The sequence below is a fragment of the Hemitrygon akajei genome, chromosome 1 (assembly GCF_048418815.1).
Source record: "Hemitrygon akajei chromosome 1, sHemAka1.3, whole genome shotgun sequence".
Lineage (NCBI taxonomy): Eukaryota > Metazoa > Chordata > Chondrichthyes > Myliobatiformes > Dasyatidae > Hemitrygon > Hemitrygon akajei.
In genome coordinates this window covers 81238758-81257998 of record NC_133124.1, presented here as the reverse complement: position 1 = coordinate 81257998, position 19241 = coordinate 81238758, and the positions used below count along the sequence as shown (strand labels likewise).

General features: G+C 41.3%; 1 protein-coding gene across 2 annotated transcripts in view; it reads left to right on the top strand.

Moving 5' to 3' along the window:
- The window catches only part of cdh7a (cadherin 7a), a 220183-nt gene that overhangs the window by 27603 nt on the left and 173339 nt on the right, over positions 1-19241 (top strand). The window contains exon 3 of one of the 2 annotated variants that reach the window (XM_073046472.1): positions 2707-2852. The exons of the other annotated variant lie outside the window; for it this stretch is intronic. The gene's annotated coding sequence lies outside the window, so the exon portion shown is untranslated. The remainder of the gene's footprint in view (positions 1-2706; positions 2853-19241) is intronic. 2 annotated transcript variants of the gene reach the window in all.

The following is a 19241-nucleotide window of genomic DNA, read 5'->3' as shown; positions in this document are numbered from 1 at the left end:
CAGGCTTTGTAGTTACTCGCTGGTGTGAAATTTGTTATTTTGCAGCAGCAGTATAGTGTAAGACTTAAAAATTACTATAAGTTGCAATAAATGAATAAATAAATAAATAAATAAATAAGTAGCGCAGAAGAGTAATAATGAGTTTGTGTTCATGGGCTGTTCAGAAATCTGCTCAGCTCCTGTACCTCCTCCCTGAAGGTATTAATAAGAGAGCATGACTGCTGTGAATTAACAATTATCACATTGGTTAGCATTAGATTCCAGGTGAATTTCACAGACAATTGATGTACAAATCTAGCAAGCTATTTCAAATTTTATAGGGTTGTAGGTGCGGGCTTTTGGGAAGATCGGGTAAGAGTAAAAGCAGAAGTATTGACCAGAATGGTGTAAATCGAGCAGCATGTTGTGGAGATTTACATCTCATGGTTTTCCCTTAACCCCTTGAACTTGCTGTCTGGTTTGAGCATAAATAACGGCTAGTATCATTAACACACCCACATTTCTCCAAAAGATTCAACACTGTGCCAAGTTTCTAATAATGTATTTCATTTATTCCAAAAATCCTTTGAAGGCTTAATTAGAAATGTTTAACATACCAAATTTAATTGAAATTAAGTCGGAGAGAGGGAGTCAAGAAGGTGCAACAAGAATGATAAATTCATTGGAAATTCATCCCCAGTAGAGCTATGATTGCAAGCAGATTCTGGAGAAGCTTGTCAGCTATTTTTCCCAAAGTCAGGTATCTCTCATCATCTAATCTCTCATTCACTCAATAAACACATGATTAACAACCACGGTGCTGGGTGCTGGTCACCAGTCATCTAAAAAAATGTTCCTGTAATTCTTTGAAGATTCCCCTGTAGTGGAAGACTGTATAATTGTACACCATAACCAACTCAATGGGATTTCCCCCACACATCTGCTGAAATGTGGTAAGAAGTGGCGAGGGTGCCAGGCATTCTTGGAACTGTAATGAGACAGAGGAAAAGACAAGGAATTTGACAACAGAGAAGATTAGACATGAGGGATACAGATTCTATATGCTGTAGTGGGCCCGATTCTACTAGGTCAGCCTGCTGCCCAGACTCATTGCTTGCTTTTAATTGGGGTCAGATGCAACAGAGGATGTAGTGGATAGAACAGGAAACTTGTGTTCAGTTCTAGTTGCCTCATTATAGAAAGGATGTGGCAACATTGGAGAGGGTGCAGATGGGATTTAGCAGCATTAGAGAACATGCCTAATGCCTTATGAGGAAAGGTCAACTGAGCTAAAACCTTTCTCTTTGGAATAAAGGATGACAAGAGAGGACTTGATGAAGGTCTATAAGATGATAAGTGGCATAGATAGAGTGGACAACCAGCACTTCTTTTCTGCAGAGGACATCCTTTTTAGCTAGTGGAGGGAAGTTTAGGGAAGATGTCTGAGGTAGGTTTTTTACATAGAAAGTGGTAAGTGCCTGGCGTGTACTGCTGGGCGTGGTGGGAGAAGCTGAAACTTTCGGGACATTTAAGACAACTTTAGATAGGCATATGGATGAAAGGAAAATGAAGGGTTATATACTGTGTAGGAAGGAAGTGTTGGGTTGATCAAGAAGTAAGGTAAAAGGACAGCACAACGTCATGGCCCATATTGTGCTGTACTATACTATCTCCCATGTTCTAGTGCAGCATTGGAACAGGCCACGTGGCCCACGATGTTTGTAGAAAGCATAATGCCAAATTAAACTAGTTTTCTTTCATCCATATCCCTCTCTGCCTCCATGTTTATGTACCAATCTAAAAGCATTTTGAACTCCACTGTTGCATCTGCTTCCACCACCACCCCTGACAGCCTATTCCAAGCACTCAGCACTCTCTGTGTGGAAGAACTTCACAAATGTAGAATTGAAAGTGGTTGCCTTTGAATGCCTAATTTCACGTTTCCTTTGGAAGGTCATTTCCCACTTTTTCCTTGGGAAAAATACTGTATGCATTCACCCAAACTGTGCAGTTCAGAAGTAGTTTTCTGGCAGAATACCTGGAAAAGATAGATTGTCTTATGTGGAAAGTATAGGCATTTACCTGGACTAGGCACTTTACCTGCCAGTCCATTAATGTACTTTGTCATTGTGGGCAAGTTTGCTAGAGCTGTGGAGAGCGTTTAAACTAATTTGGCAGGGGGATGGGAACCAGAGTGATAGGGCTGAAGATGCAACTAGATGCAGTGCGTAGTGAGACTGTAAGGAAGGCGCAGGAAAAGTACATCACAAGGATTCTGAAGGGAGAATGAGGCAACCGTGGGTGACAAGGGACATCAAAGACAGCATAAGAGCAAAAGAGAAGGCATATAACTTAAAAATTAGTGGGAATGTAGGGTATTGGGAAGCTTTTTAAAACCAACAGAAGGCAATTAAAAAGCCAAATAGAGTAAAAAGATGAAATATGAAAGTAAGCTAGCCAATAATATAAAAAAGGATACAAGATTTTTTTTGGATATATAAAGAGTAAAAGAGAGACGGAAGTGGATATCAGTCCGATGGAAAATGAAGCTGGAGTAGTAATAGGGGATGAAGAAATTGCGACGGAATTTAGAAGTATTTTGTATCAATCTCCACTTTGGAAGGCACTAGCTGTATGCCAGAAATGTGAGAGTGTCAGGTACCAGAAATGAGTCCTGTCGAAGGGTTTTCGGCTCGAAACGTCGACTGTACTTTTTGTTTTCCATAGATGCTGCCTGGCCTGTTGAGCTCCTCCAGCATGTTGTGTGTGGTGCTTGGATTTCCAGCATCTGCAGATCTTCTCTTGTTTGTGCCAGAAGTGAGGGTTGTTCCATTAGTAAAGAATAGGTGCTTGGAAAGTTGAAAAGTCTGAAGGTAGGTATGTCACCTGGACCAGATCGACTACACTTCAGGGTTCTGAAAGAGGCAGCTTGAAGAGATTGTGTAGGCATTAGTAATGATCTTTCAAGAACCATTAGATTCTGGAATGGTTTCTGAGTACAGGAAAATTGAAAATGTCACTGCACTCTTTAAGAAAAGGAGGCAAAAAAAAGGAAATTATAGGCCAATTAGTCTGATTTAAGTGGTTGGAAAGATTTTGGAGTATATTATTAAAGATTAGGTTTTGGGTACATGGAGGCCAAAATCAACATTGTTTCCTCCAGGGGAAATCTGTTTGAATTCTTTGAGGAAATAACAGGTAGGATAGATAAAGAAGAGTCAGTGGATGTTGTTCATTTGGATTTTCAGAAGGCCCTTCATAAGGTGCCACATGTGAGCCTGATTAACAAGCTAAGAACCCATGATATTACAGGAAAGACACTAGTATGGATAGAAGATTGGCTGACTGGCAGGAGGCAAAGAGTGGGAATAAAGGGAGCCTTTTCTGGTTGGTTGCTAGTGACTAGTGGTGTTCCGTAGGGGTTGGTGTGGGATTGCTTCTTTTCATGTCATGTGTCAATGATTTGGATGGATGAAGGAATTGATGGAGTTGTGGCCAAGTTTGCGGCCAATACGAAGACAGGTGGAGGGGCAGGTAGTGTTGAGGAAACAAGGTGTCTGAGGCAGATTGGGAGCATGAGCAAAGAAGTGGCAGGTGGAAGGAAGTGTAGGGAAATGTATGGTCATGTACTTTGGTAGAAGAAAAAATGGCATAGACTCTTTTCTAAATGGGGAGCAAATTCAGAAATTGGAGGTGCAAAGGGCATTGAGAGTCCTAGTGCAAGTAAACCTTATAAGTTGAGTTAGTAGTAAGGAAGGCAAATGCAATGTTAGCATTTATTTTGAGAGGACTAGAATGTAAAAGCAAGGATATGAAACCGAGGCTTTATAAGCCATTAGTCAATCCGTTTGGAGTTTTGTGAACAGTTTTGGGACCCTTATCTAAGAAAAGATGTGCTGGCATTGGAGTGGACATTCATGAGAATGATCTCAGAAATGAAAGGGATAAAATATGAGGAGGGTTTGATGGCTCTGGGCCTGTATTCACTGGAGTTTAGAAGAATGAGGAGGATCTCCTTGAAACCTATCGAATATGTAAAATTTTGGGTAGAGTGGATGTGGAGAGGATGTTTCCTATAGTGGGTTATTCCAGGAAGAGAGTGTACAGCAGAGGGCCATCTATTTAGAACATAGATGATGAAAAAATTCTTTAGCCAGATGACGGTGAATCTGTAGAATTCATTGCCATGGATGGCTGTGTAGGCCAAGTCACTTGGTGAGACCTGACATACACTAGGGGAAAGCTTTGTCGAACACCATTGTTCCATCTGTTGCAACAGCCAAGGTCTCTTGGTGGCCAGCTATTTCAGTTCCAATTCCCATTTCCACATGACTTGCCTGTCCATGGCCTTCTCTGTTGCTGTGTTGAGGCCAGAAACCGACTGAAGGAGCAGCACCTCATATTCCGTCTGGTAATCTCCATTCTGATGATATTAACATCAATTTCTCTAACTCGTAGTAATCACTCTATGTTGTTTCCCCCACAAACCCCCTCCCATTTCACTTATCCATGTGGACCTGTTAGTCCTTCTCCATTCCCTCCCTCACCTTCATGACCTGCCCATCGCATTCACCATCCTCATTTATTCCATGGTCCACTGTCCTCTCCTATTAGATTCCATCTTCTTCAGCCTTTTTCTCTTCCACTTTTCACATCCCAGCTTCTCACATCATTCCATTTGTTCCCCTTTCCCTACCTATGTATCTTCCCCTTCTCACCTAGACTCACTTATCTCCTGCCAGCATGTGCTCCTCCCCTTCTCTCCACCTTTTTAATATGGCTTCTGCCTTCTTCATTTCCTGTCCTGATAAAGCAACTAAGCCAAAAATGTTGACTGTTCTTTTCCCTTCATAGATGCTGCCTGACCTGCTGAATTTCTCAGAATCAGAAGCAGGTTTATGTGATGTGAAACTTGTTAACTTAAGTTCAATGCAATATATAATCTAGCAGAGAAAAAAAATAAACAAGTAAATTAATTGCAGTATATGTATATTGAATAGATTTTTAAAAACAAGCAAAATACTGTATATTGAAAAAAAGTGAGGTAGTGTCCAAAGATTTACTGTCCATTTAGGAATTGAATGGCAGAAGGCAAGAAGCTGTTGCTGAATTGCTGAGTGTGTGCCTTCAGGCTTCTGTACCTCCTACCTGATGGTAACAGTGAGAAAAGGTGAAGAGACAATTTCGAATGAGGTTGGAGGTGACATCGGATGCACAGCAACTCTGGCAGGGTCTGCAAGACATTACTTCCTACAAAGCGAAACCCAATAGCATGAATGGCAGCGATGCTTCACTACCAGATGAATTCAATGGCTTTTATGCACACTTTGAAAGGCAGAACACAACTGCAGTTGTGAAGATCCCTGCTGCACCTGATGATCCTGTGATCTCTGTCTCAGAGGCCAATGTTAGGCTGTCTTTAAAGAGAGTGAACCCTTGCAAGGTGGAAGGTCCTGATGGAATTCCTGGTAAGGCTCTGAAAACCTGTGCCAACCAACTAGCAGGAGTACTCAAGGATGTTTTCAACCTTTTACCTCTACGGGCGGAAGTTCCCACTTGCTTTGAAAGGGCAGTGCCTAAGAAGAATAATGCAGGCTGCCTTAATGACTGTCACCCGGTAGCACTCACATCGATTGTGATGAAATGCTTTGAGAGGTTGGTCGTGACTAGATTGAACTCCTGCCTCAGCGAGGACCTGGACCCATTGCAATTTGCCTATCGCCTCAATAGGTCAATGGCAGACACAATCTCAATCGCTCTCCACACGACTTTAGACAACCTGGAGAACACAAATGCCTATTCATCGACTACAGCTCAGCATTTAATACCATCATTCCCACAATCCTGATTGAGAAGTTGCAGAACCTGGGCCTCTGTACCTCCCTCTGCAATTGGGTCCTCGATTTCCTAACTGAAAGACCACAGTCTGTGCGGATTGGTGATAACATATCCTCCTTGCTGACAATCAACACTGGCGCACCTCAGGGGTGTGTGCTTAGCCCACTGCTCTACTCTCTATATACAGCAGCTATACTTCATCAGGAATTTGGAGAGATTTGGCATGTCAACAAATACATTCAAAAACTTCTATAGTTGTACCATGGAGAGCATTCTGACAGGTTGCATCACTGTCTGGTATGGAGGGGCTACTGCATAGGACCGAAAGAAGCTGCAGAAGGTTGTAAATCTAGTCAGGTCCATCTTGGGCACTAGCCTACAAAATACCCAGGAGATCTCTAGGGAGCGGTTTCTCAGAAAGGCAGCATCCATTATTAAGGACCTCCAACACCCAAGGCATGCCTTTTTCTCACTGTTACCATCAGGTAAGGGGTACAGTGTTTTGTGTGTGTTACTCTAGGTTTTAATTACAAGAGTTGACAAGTGAGAAAGAATGACTAAGGTAGGCAGGGTCTGGAAGGATTTGGATAGGGTGAGGATAATTCCTATCATTGTAGAACCTGGAACCTAGCATGGTACGGTTGCATAGCAGTTAGAATAATGCTTTTCAGCACCAGTGATCAGAAGATCAAGGAGGAGTTATATGTTTACCCTGTGACTGAGTGCATTTACTCCAAGTGCTCAAGTTTCCTACCACATTCCAAAAAGATGTTCTGGTTAGGTTTTAGTAAGTTGCATGCTTTGTTGGTGCCACTTGTGAGCTGCCCCAGCACATCTTCAGGCTGCGCTGGTCATGAATGATGCATTTTGATTGATTTGATGTTTCCATGTACATTTGACAAATAATGCTAATCATTAATCTTTATCTTTAACTAGGAGCTACTGAGTAAAACTAAGGGGTTGTTGGCTAAAAATAAATTCCAGGCAATTTTTTTCTCTTAAGTTGGTTGCATGTCTTTGGAACTAAGTTTACAATCAGATCAGTCACAAGCTTATTTAATGGTTTGATAACCAGAATAATATGAATTTATATGCTTGTATGTTCCTGTGATATATTAACCCATTGTCTTGTCTGAACAGATACCATAGACCGTGTGAGAAAGAATGAAGGTGCTCCGCCAGTCTCTTGGCTAACACATAAACCAAATGGCATAGGAGCAGAATTAGGCTATTCATCATATTGAATCTACTCTGCTACTCAATCATGGCTGATTTATATTCCCTCTTAACCCTTTTTCCTACCTTCTCCCTGTAATTTTTGATGCTGTTACTAATAAAGAACCTATCAACCTTTGCTTTAAATTTACCCAGTGGCTTGGCCTCCAAAGCCACCTGTGGTAATGAATTCCACAGATTTATCACCTTCTGGCTAAAGAAATTCCTCCTCATCACTGTTCTAAAATGACATCCTAAAATTCTGAGGCTACGCCCTCTGGTCCTAGACTCCTCCACCGTAGGAAACATTGTCTCCACATCCACTCTAGTTAGGCATTTCATAATTCAGTAGGCTTCAATACCCCCCCCCCATTCTTCTAAACTCCAGTGAGTACAGGCCCAGAGCCATCAATAAATGCTCCTCATGTGTTAACTCTTTTATTCCCAGAATCATTCTTGTAAACCTCCTCTGAACCCTCTCCAAAGCCAGCATAGCTTTTCTTACAAAACTGCTCCAATACTCCAAATGTGGTCTGGCTAATGCCTTATAAAGCCTCAGCAGCACATCAAGGCTTTTATATTCTAGTCCTCTTGAAATAAATGCTAACATTTCATTTGTCTTCTTTAATACTGACTCAACTTGCAAGTCTATCTTAAGAGAATCCTGCACCAGGACTCTCAAACTTCCAATTTCTGAATTCTCTCCCCATTTAGAAAATAGTCTATGCCATTTTTCCTTCTACAAAATTTCCTTGCACTGCGTTCCACCTGCCATTTCTTTGTCCATCCTCCTAATCGGGCCGAGTCCTTCTGCAGACTCTCAGCTTCCTCAACATTTGTTGCCCCTCCATCTATCTTTGTATCATCCACAAACATGGCCACAAAGCTATCAATTCCATTATCTAGTTCATTAACATAAAATGTAAAAAGTAGCAGATCTGATGCCAACACCTGAGAACACCACTAGTCACTGGCAGCCAATCAGAAAAGCCTTACTCCCTGTGTGATAGCCACCAAGGCAGACAACATAGTTTGGGGTGGGGGCAGTGTGTGTGGTTGTGCTTGAAGTAGTTGCTGCATATCCAACACAATTGTACTTCACAGAGTATGAAGCACCTTGTAAAAGGAATTGCAACAGCCAATGCTCTGTTCTTTGGCAACGGGCATCTGATTGAACAGCACTCATTTTATGTTTTTAATTGATCATAAATAAAGGATTGAATAGAAGGTACCAAATATAGAGTTGGAAGACAGTGTCCTGTGAATGTTTGATTTAATTTCAAAATAATACAATAGTCTATAAAGTGGAAAATTGTTTACCATCCCAGGACTATACAATCATTTAACTGGGCTGAAAATATTGGATCACTGTTCGATTTGAACTTATTCCAGAACTGATGCTCCAGAAGATAATTGCTGCAAGACCAAAAGACCATGAGATATTAGGCCATTCAGCTCATTAAGGCTGCTCCGCCATTCAAATGACTGATCTTTTTTACAAAAGTCCCATTCTTTTGCCTTCTCCTGTAACCCTTATCATCCTTACCAATCAAGAGCCTATCAAGCTCTGCCTAAATTAGATCTAATAATGTGGCCTTCACAACATATTTAATTCTAATTTAAATTCAAAGACAAAGGGGATATTTTGATAAATAACTTAAATCTGTACAAATCTATATGCAAAACAATGGTTATACAGTAGATGCTTGCAGGAGATGAGACTTCATTCCCTTCCTCCCACTTTTTTATTCTGCTATCTTTCCCCTTCCTTTCCAGTCCTGATGAAAGGTCTCAGCCCAAAACATCAACTGTTTATTCATTTCCATAGATGCTGCTTGAACTGCTAAGTTCCTCCAGGATTTTGTGTGTGTGTGTTATTTTCCATTTAAAATAGTTAGAAAGTCCAAATAAGTTTCCCTGAAAATGGTGAGGAAGAATTATCACATCACTCAAGACAATGAGTTTGGGATGTTATGACTTAATTTACAAGATGTTGGTGAGGCCATATTTAGAGTTTTTGATACCTTGCTAGAAAAAATATGGCACTAAGCTGGAAAGGGTGCAGAGATATACAGGGATGTCGCTGGGACTTGAGGGACTGAGTTATGGAGAGAGTCTGAGCATTTACTGGAGTATAGATGAATGAAGAGTGATCTAACAGAGGAGTATAACATCTTAAAGGTCATAGAGTGAATGTACAGTCCCTTTCCCAAGATCTAGAGGGCATAGGTTTAGGGTCAGAGGGGGAGATTTAGATGAAACATGAAGGGTGACTTTTTCACCCTGACAATGGTCTGTATATGGAGCAAGCTACCAGAGGAAGTAGTTGAGGAACATACATTAATAATATTTAAAAGGTACTTTTACAGGTACATTGATCGAAAAGATTGAGAGTGATATGGATCAAACATGATCAAATGGGTCCACCTTTGATGTGCATCCTAGTTGACATAGATGATTTTTGTGCTGTATGACTATGAGTCCTTGGGTTTGGGAATACACTGGATGCTGGGAAATGCTTTCAGGAGTAATATTGAAAAGGAGTTGGAACTGCACAGATGTTAATGCTGCATCTTTCCAGATCCAGCGATCTAGGTTTGATTATAATGTTCGGTGCTGTCTGTGTGAAGACAGCGTATTCTACCTGTGACTGCAAATGCTTGATATTATCTCAGTTGGTTAATTGTCAGCAATGATTGACCTAAGGTGTAGATGGGTATCTGGAGAATTAGGCTAGAGGTCCAGTTAATGGACATGTGAGAGAGAATAGGGTACAGAGAAATGGGTAGAAAGATAGGACTAAGAGATAGCAGAGACTGAGAGTTACCATATGGACCAAATGACATCTTTGTGAGTAATTATGGAATGATACTGCATAAGACTGTTGGCGAGCAGCTTCAAGTTCCTGGCATCAACATCTTAGAGGAGGCTTCCTGGGTCCAAGATATTAATGCAGTCATGACGAATGCCGCTCTACTTCATCAGGAGATACAGGTGATTTAGTATGTCACCAAGAACTTATGCAAATTTCTAATCATCATTGAGGATATCTTCATGAAGCAATGCCTCAAATAGCTGGCATCTATCACTAAGGGCCCTCCCTACCCAGGATATGACCTCTTCTCTTTACTATTATTAGGGAGGAGGTGCGGGAGCTTGGAGATCCACACTCAACAATTCAGGAACAGCTTCTTGCCTTCCACCATGAGATTTCTTAACAGTGCATGAACACAGCCCTACTCTTCCAATTTTTGCAACTTTTTTATTTTAAGATTTTATAGTAATTTTTATGTGCTGCTACAAAACAACAAATTTCAGATCACATGACAGTGACAATCCTAATTCTGATTCTGATGACATTCCAGGGTATGGGGAAAACAATTATTGTTTCTTCAAATAGTTCTCACATACACAATTGTCCCCTTCTGTGCTGTAGTCTTCTGAGATTTCATGGTGCATACTTTAATAGTTTGAATCTTCCGCATCCACTGATATCTTTCAAGTTATTTTTAATGAGCATATCTGTAGATTTTTCTGCCCATACAGTGGTAACTGTTAAAGGGCTGAGTCTTAGAATAAGTCACTTTAATGGCTGTGATATGTTTGTCCATGTTTCTGTCAAGCATATCATAATTTAAGACAATTTTTTTTTCAAAAGAAATGTACTAAGCCTTGACTTGGAGTGGCTAGCTGGCTATTGGCAGTGTATGCCACTATACACTAATTCTTTGACAAACATTTTGACACAAGGGAGGGTGCCATTCAATGCAGTGTAATCCTGCTTAGGGCTCTAGGCAGATTTCATGATAATTGTTGTGTCTGTGCACAACTACATGTAACACTTACCCAACAGGCTGGTATATGTCTAGGGGAAAAGGAGATCCAGCCACACACCAACCCACCTCCCGTACACGCAGGTGCTGTGAGAATCGCGTTTATGCCTTGCGCCCGCCAATAGTATCAAACCCACAACAAATACCGGTATGAAAAACACTTTAAAGAGTTTACTAAGATTAAAAGAGTATTAGGCAATACAATATATATATATACAAGAAAAAAACAAAAGTCGCCAACTTATCAAAGTTCAGTCAGTTTAGTGCACTCGGTGGAGCTCATCCAGCGAACCGTTCGACTCCTCTTCACTTGCCCTCCCGACTTCCACGTCTTCCACCTCGGACTCCCCGGTGGTCTTCCGAGTGCACGTCCTCCTTCCTCGGTGTCTCCCTCCGGACTCCCTTCACCCCCAAGCCCGCACAACCCCTCCCCCAAGTTCCCAGCCTCACAAAACACAATAACATTCCCCATTGATTAACAAGTGAATACAATTACCATATCAGCAATTCTAAAGCGAAACAACGGCGAGAAAAACATTTAACAGACAAAGAAACATTCCTACTCGTAACAAACCAAAGAAGCCCTTTTTAGTAACATACACAGGACATTGTACATACATATCAATTAAAATAAAAGTACACACATGGAGATGTCTATATCACATTGCAGAGAGAAAGAGAACAATGAGCATGCATGGACAACAGCGCATGCACAGACAACAGATCAATATGTAGTGCCAAGGGGGGGAGAGACGTCACTTTTAAAGAAATAGATCCATACATTACACTTCCTCCCCCTTTAGATTAATGCAACATAAAACTGTATATGTAACAAAACATTAATTTTCCCTTTCATAAACCCATATTCCCAATAAGCATGCTTTCACAGTAACAGTCCATAACTAACTTCACAGTTACAGTCCATAACTAACTTCACAGTTCTAAGGTTCAGTCTTTTGGGTGACCCTCTTTTTCTTTCAGGATAGCACCTCTGGACCTGTGGAATGGCATCAGGTTTATCAAGTGTCTTGTCAATGATAACATTCTTGTTGGGCCTCTGGGCCTGTTGAGTGGCAACAGGTTTGGTACGTGTCTTTTCTAAAACAACATTCTCAGTTTCCAGTGTCACGTTGCTGTCAGTGACATCATGACAGCAACGTGACACTGGAAACTGAGAATGTTGTTTTAGACACCTAGAGGTAAATCTGGTAACTAATGTGTCTGTTTTGTTGGATGCAGTCGACTCAGGTATGTTCTTCGGTTGAGCACCCAGCATCTGGTCCATATGGCGTCTCCACGTCTGATGTCCAACATCCACTGTGTAAATCAGTGGTCCAGTTCTTGTAGCTATCCTACCAGGTGTCCACTTGTCTTCTCAGTAACCATGCGTGAGGACTTCCTATCCAATCCCGAAGCTCCTTGTTGCTTCACTTGGCACCTGGTTGAACTGTTTGGTTGTTCCCTCTGAGGTCTAGTTTCAGGAGGTCAGTGGAAGATCTCAGATTCCTGCTCATGAACAGCATTGCAGGTGTTTGATTTGTCATCAACAGAGTTCTGATACACAAAAAGGAAATTGTCCATCTTGTGCTGTAGAGAAATGTCCTCCTTGTCCATCACATTAATAGACATCATGAAGGTTAGGCTCAGTCTTTTCAGCTAACCTGTTCGTTGCCGGGTGGTGAGGAGTTGACTTGAAATGTCTGATGCCATTTTTCTTCGTAAACAGTCGGAATCTCTCTGACATGTATTGTGGTTCGTTATCACTCACAGTTTGTTCTGGTAAGCCATTTCTAGCGAAGATAGTCCTCAGAGCGGAGACAGTCTTTGCTGAGGTGGTTGATATCATTGGTACAACCTCCGGCCACTTAAATGAGCATTCACAGCAATCAGAAACATGGAGTCCGTGAATGACCCTGCAAAGTCAATATGTACTCTTTGCCATGGTGATGACAGCCATTCCCATGGATGTTATATGCCTGTTGGGGTGCATTTTGAACTTTTTGGCATCCTGAAGAGCTTTTACCCAAGTCTTAAATCTGTTCATCTATTCCTGGCCACCACATTTAGCTTCAGGTGAGACTCTTCATTGTGACTGTATCCAGGTGTCTTTCATGCAGATTTTCTGACACTCTGGTGTGAAGCTTAGAGGGAATGACAACATGAGATTCGCACATCAGCATTTTTTGACATATCGACAGTTTGTCGTGTCTCACTGAGAACTCTGGAAACATAGGGTTACCATGAGCTTGACAACCTTGCCTGGTGATTTCATAACCTTTTGATAATGTTGGGTCATCCTTTGCTTCTCTTTGTATTTCTGCATTTGTTACAGGCAACCTTTCGACCAATGCTGTGTGAAACACGTCTGCTGGGTCACAGTATGCCAACAGTAGAAGACATGACATGCCATCAGTGTTGCTGTTTTATTTGCTTCTCTATGTCATAAGAGTGGGCTCCTAGGAACAGTGCCCAACATCATAACTGGTTAGCAGTCATCACTGGAATTCCCTTCCTGGGATTGAAAATGGGCGCAAGGTGCTGGTGATCTGTCACTAGTGTAAACTTTTGTCAATAGAGGTAGTGGTGGAACTTCTTTATTCCACATATTAGACTAAGGGCCTCTCGGTCAATCTGTATGTAGTTGCATTCTGCGCTTGTCAGTGATCTTGAAGCAAATGCAATCGGCTGTTCAGATTCATCTTTCATAATATGTGACAAAATGGTTCCAATTCCATAAGGCGACGCATAACGTGTTAGTCTGATGGGCAGGGATGGGTCATAATGAGTGAGCAATTCATTGAATGTAATTAGTCTCTTTGTTTCTTTGAATGCTCTTTCACATCTTTCTGACCATTCCCACTTTGCTGCTGTCTGCAATAGTGTGTTCAGTGGGTGCAGCATTGTCGCAATGTTTGGGAGTAACCAATGGTAGTAGTTTACAAAGCCCAGGCATGACCTGAGTTACGACACATTTTCCAGTTTGGGTGCCTGTAGCACTGCTTCAGTCTTCCCTTGTGACTTACTTAAGCCATGCTTGTCAATGACATGTCCACAAAATGAGATATCATTCTTGAAAAATCCACACTTCTCTCTCTTTGCACACAAACCATACTCACTCAGCTTGGTAAGCACCAGAGTTCTGGAGGTGCTTTTCATCACTTTTGCCAGTCACACTGATGTCATCAAGGTTTCATTGTGTTCCTGGGATACCTTAGATCACTTGAACCCTTGCTCTTTGCCAAATTGCTGGAGCAAAGACAAGATGATTCTACTGGAACAGTCCCTTGTGAGGGTTGATTGTGAGGAACTTCCTGCTTAACTCCTCAATCTCCATTTGCAAATAGGCTTGTAACAAGTCAATCCATGAAAACCTCTCCCCACCTGCCGAAGATGCAAAAATGTCTTCTATTTGTGGCAGTGGATACTGCACAGTGCACAGCACTGGGTTGATGCTCACCTTGAAATCCCCACATATGCGAATGGCTCTGGCCTTCCCTTTCTTGATCACCTGGACAATGGCATGGCCCAATCTCTCCACTCAACCTTGGAGAGAATGCCAGATGCCTCCAAGCTCTTAGTTCAGCATCCACTTCAGGACGTAGTGCGTAAGGCACTGGACATGCTTTGCGGAACCTTGGTGTTGCTGTTTCATCTAGTTCAAATCTGGCCTTAATGCCTTCGAGCTTACCAATCCAAACACCTTCTCATTAGCATTAAGCAGCTGTGTCAGTCTCTGGTTAGTGCTACCATTTGGGCTGCCATTGCCTGTTGATGACACAGCGAGAGCTTTGATTGAGTGCCAGTCCAGTTGGATTTTTCTCAAACATTCATGTCCGAAAAATGCTGGCCCTCCACTTTTCAATACATAAAGCTCTAACTGCTGTATCTGGCCTCCATACATCACATTTACTATCAGTTTGCTTTGGAAGACACTTTTTGCCTGTGTAAGACTTTAGCACTGTATAGTATCTTAGAGAACAGTCTGTTGGAATAAGCCTCTGGAATTATAGACAAAGCTGAACCTATATTCAGCTTAATTTTCGGTTTTATACCAGACACCTCTGTTGTGATCCAATTGATTATGTGATCTGTTTCGGTTATACTATGCAGTTTTAGGTATGACAGTTCACTTTTACCAGACTCTGTGTTGTCTGATTCTGTTTTACATTTGGTAACTTTATGCATTTGGTTAGTTTTGTGTTTGAGACTTCCCACTCGGTTGTGCTTTCTGTCTGCCTTGCACACTCTCTCTATGTGACCTTGTCTGTGACACTTCCTGCAGACTCCTTCTCAGAACTGACAGTCATTTGCATTGTGGGAGAATTTGCCACATCGATAATATCATTGGCTTTTTGCATCATGCAGGGACAATTTGTGCATTTCACATTCTAACCTTTTCTGTAGTTCTGCTGCATCCTTTGCTGCAGTCTTTCACAATATTGCAATGGTCAATGCCTGCTGTACGATTAGGTCTCTTTTGGATATTAGCCTTTTTTGAATGTTTTGATTATACATGCCACATACAAGCCTTAATGCATCAGGAAGTCCATCTCTAAGGTCATAGTACTGGAAAATTTTGTGTTGTTCTGCAATGTATTCAGAAATGCTTTCATCTTTTGACTGGCTCCTTTTGTAAAATCTAAATCTCTCAGCTATTATGACTGGTTTAGGGCTCAAGTGATTTTGTGAAATTGTAAGAATTTCATCAAACATCATGCTTGCTGGCTTTTCAGGAGTTACTAGGTTGCATAAGAGACTGTACGTTCTTGCACCCATTAAGTTAAGAAGGGCAGGGGCTGTCTTTTGCTCCTCCACATTGTTCACAGTACAATACAATGGCAAATGCGAGGTCATCCACTTTGGAAGGAAAAATGGAAGACTGTAGCATGCCGCTGTGCGGAGGCACTTGGGAGTTCTTGTGCGTGAATAACAAAAGGTTGGCTTGCATGTGCAGCAGGTTATCAAGAAGGCAAATGGAATGTTGGCCTTCATTGTTAGAGGGATTGAATTTAAGAGTAAAGAGGTTATGCTGCAACTGTACAGGGTACTGGTGAAGCTGCACCTGGAGTACTGTGTGCAATTCTGGTCTTCTTACTTGAGGAAGGATATACTGGTTTTGGAGGCAGTGCAGAGGAGGTTCACCAGGTTGATTCCAGGGATGAGGGGGTTAGACTATGAGTAGAGATTGAGTTGCCTGGGACTGTACTGACTGGAATTCAGAAGAATGAGAGGAGATCTTATGAAAACATATGAAATTATGAAAGGGATAGATAAGATAGAGGCAGGAAAGTTGTTTCCACTGGTAGCTGAGACTTGAACTATGGATTCGGGGAAATAGATTTAGGATGGAGATGAGGAGGAACTGCTTTTCCCAGAGAGTGGTGAATCTGTGGAATTCTCTGCTCAATGAAGTAGTGGTGGGTACCTCAGTAAATATATTTAAATCAAGGTTGGATAGACTTTTGCATAGTAGAAGAATTAAAGGTTATGGGGAAAAGGCAGGTCGGTGGAGCTGAGTCCATGGTCAGATCAGCTGCAATCTTATTGAATGGTGGAGCAGGCACGACGGGCCAGATGGTCTACACCTGCTCCGATTTCTTATGCTCTTACAGTTCAACCCCTTTGATATACAACTCCCAGCCTTCATTAGCACTATCAAATTTGTCAATTTTCCTGACTGAAGCCATCACCACATTATTTTCATTTTAACTTCAGAGGGTCTTTCAATGTTACTCACACGTCCTTAGGCTTTTTCTTGCTGTTTTGTCCTGTAACTGCCAGTGCAGTTTGTGGTATTTTCTGACGTTCAGGTTCATACTCATCCCCCATTTGTTGTGTCTGTGCACAACTACATATTGACTAAAATAATAGCATGTATGTGGGAGATGGCTTTAACAGGTGTATTCACATTGAAGCGAGAGAGAGAGAGAGAGAGCAATGTGCATGCATAGGCAACAGTGCTTGAGCAGACAACAGATCAATAGGTAGTACTAAGGGGTGTGGGGTCATTGTTCTAAAAGAAATAGATGCATACATTACAATGATAGAAAGATATTTTCAATGACCTGAGTTATGCTTACAGTTTTCAACATCACTAGGAATGTTCAGTTCTTTACTTCTGTTTCAGAGAATATCTGGGAATTTGGGAAACATTCTTGATGCATAACTGGGAAGAATGTGTAATTCCAAAGTTCCTTGAATGTACTGATGTTCAGAGACATGTTAATAGCTTAATTAATTGGCCCGACTTGAACAGAGAATAATGTATAAAATTGGTATTGGTTTATTATATTCACATGTACACATACAGCTTGTTTTGCATACTGTTCATACAGATCAAATCAATACAAATTGCATTGAGCTAGAATAAGGTAGAACAATAACAATGCAGAATAAAGTGTGAAAGCTATTGAAAAAAGTCAGTGCAGGAAAACAATACAGTGCAAGGTCATAACAAGGTAGATAGTGAGGTAAAGAGTCCATCTTATTTTACAAGAAGTCCGTCCATTCAAGAATCTGGTAACAGTGGAATTGAAGCTGTCTAATGCCTGAAAGGGAGACACATATCAGAAAGGCATGTGAAAGTTGCAAATGAATGGGACTAATTGGATGGATCTTTGAAAGAACTGGTAGAAAAACAAAAGGCTGATTGGGCCCCTTTTGCATGATGTGCCCTTGTGCATCATTGGCACTCTTTATTATGCACCACGACAAAAGCTGGGGCATGTCTCTTCAGAGCAGAAAAAGCTAGAGGAGGTTTGATAGAAGTGTTAAAAATCACGAATAATTTTGATAAATGTGAGAAATGATTTGCAATGGCAAAAAGCATTTGGTGAACTGAGGATTCAGATTTAAAATAATTAGCAAAAGGATCACCAGCAGAATGAGGAGAACTTACTTCAGACTGGAGATTTGTGATTTGGACTGTATTGCCGGAGAGTGTAGAAACAGGATCAGTCATAAGTTTCAAAAGGAAATTGATTAAGTATTGATTGATAAAGAGTAAAAGCAAAGCTGTAGTGAAAGGGGAACAGGAATTATCCTGTTGTTCCTTGAAAGGGTTTCCACAGGCACAATGGACCAAATGACCTCCTTCTGTGCTCAGAGGATTAATGAAGCTACCTGGAACTGATGCTGACATATATGCACATGTGTCAGTCAATCTATGGGTGATTATAGGAATCATGTGCTTTTATTTCCTACAATAACCTTTGATGTGACACCTTGTCAAATGCCTCATGGACTTCTAGCCATTCCACTTCATCCAAAACAGTTCATTCTTCAAAGTTCCATTAAATGGTCAGACTTGATTTTCCTTTCAGAAAATAATGTTGGTTCTTCCCTGATTCCTGAAACTTAGATTTTTTCTGAGGGTCCCTGCTATGGTATCTTTAATCAGAATCAAATCAGCTTTAACATCACTGGTATATGTCATGAAATTTGTTGTTTTACTGCAGCAGTATATTGCAATGCATAATAATAAAAACTTCAAAGTAAATATATACGCGTGTGTGTGCGTGTGTGTGTGCGTGCGTGCGTGCGTGCGTGTGTGTGTGTGTGTGTGTGTGTGTGTACATACACATAGTGTAAAAAGAAAGGGAAAAATAGTAACCAACACACACAAAATGCAGGAGGAACCTAGCAGGCCAGGTAGCACCTATGGAAACGAATCCAATTGACTTTTCGGGCCAAAATGTCGACTGTTTACTCTTTTTCATAGATGCTGTCTGGCCTGCTGAGTTCCTCCAGCATTTTGTGTGTGTTGCTTGGATTTCCAGCATCTGCAGATTTTCTCTTGTTTGTGAATAATACTGAGGGAGTGTTCATGAGTTGATTGACTATTCAGAAATCTGATGGCTCTTTAATAAGAGTTTCTAATATTTCCCTGTGGCATATTCCCTATGAATTTAATCAAGACCAAAGGATTTGTCAGGCTGCAGTGCAACAACATGCTCACTCTCATTAGGTCACACAAATCACAGGATCCCTGAACTTATCATCCCTGGGAAACACACTGACTGATGGGTCACTCATTGTCTGATGCCCTTGGCCGTTTTCTCCCTGTGCCACATGTCTAATTTTCATAACCAATAAGATAACACAGCAGAATTAGACAATTTGGCCCATCAAATCTGCTCCACCATTCAATCACGTCTGATTTTTTTCCTCTTAACCCTTATAACCATTAACCCCCTTAACAATGAAAAATTTGTCAGTCTCTGCCTTAAAAACCTGCAGTACCTTGTCCCCACAGACCTCCATGTCAACTAATTCCACAGATGCACCACTTTCTGACTTAAGGAAGTTGTTCTCATTACAGTTTTAAAGAGAAAGCTATTTATTCTAAGGCTGTGCCCTGGGATCCTAAACCCTCCT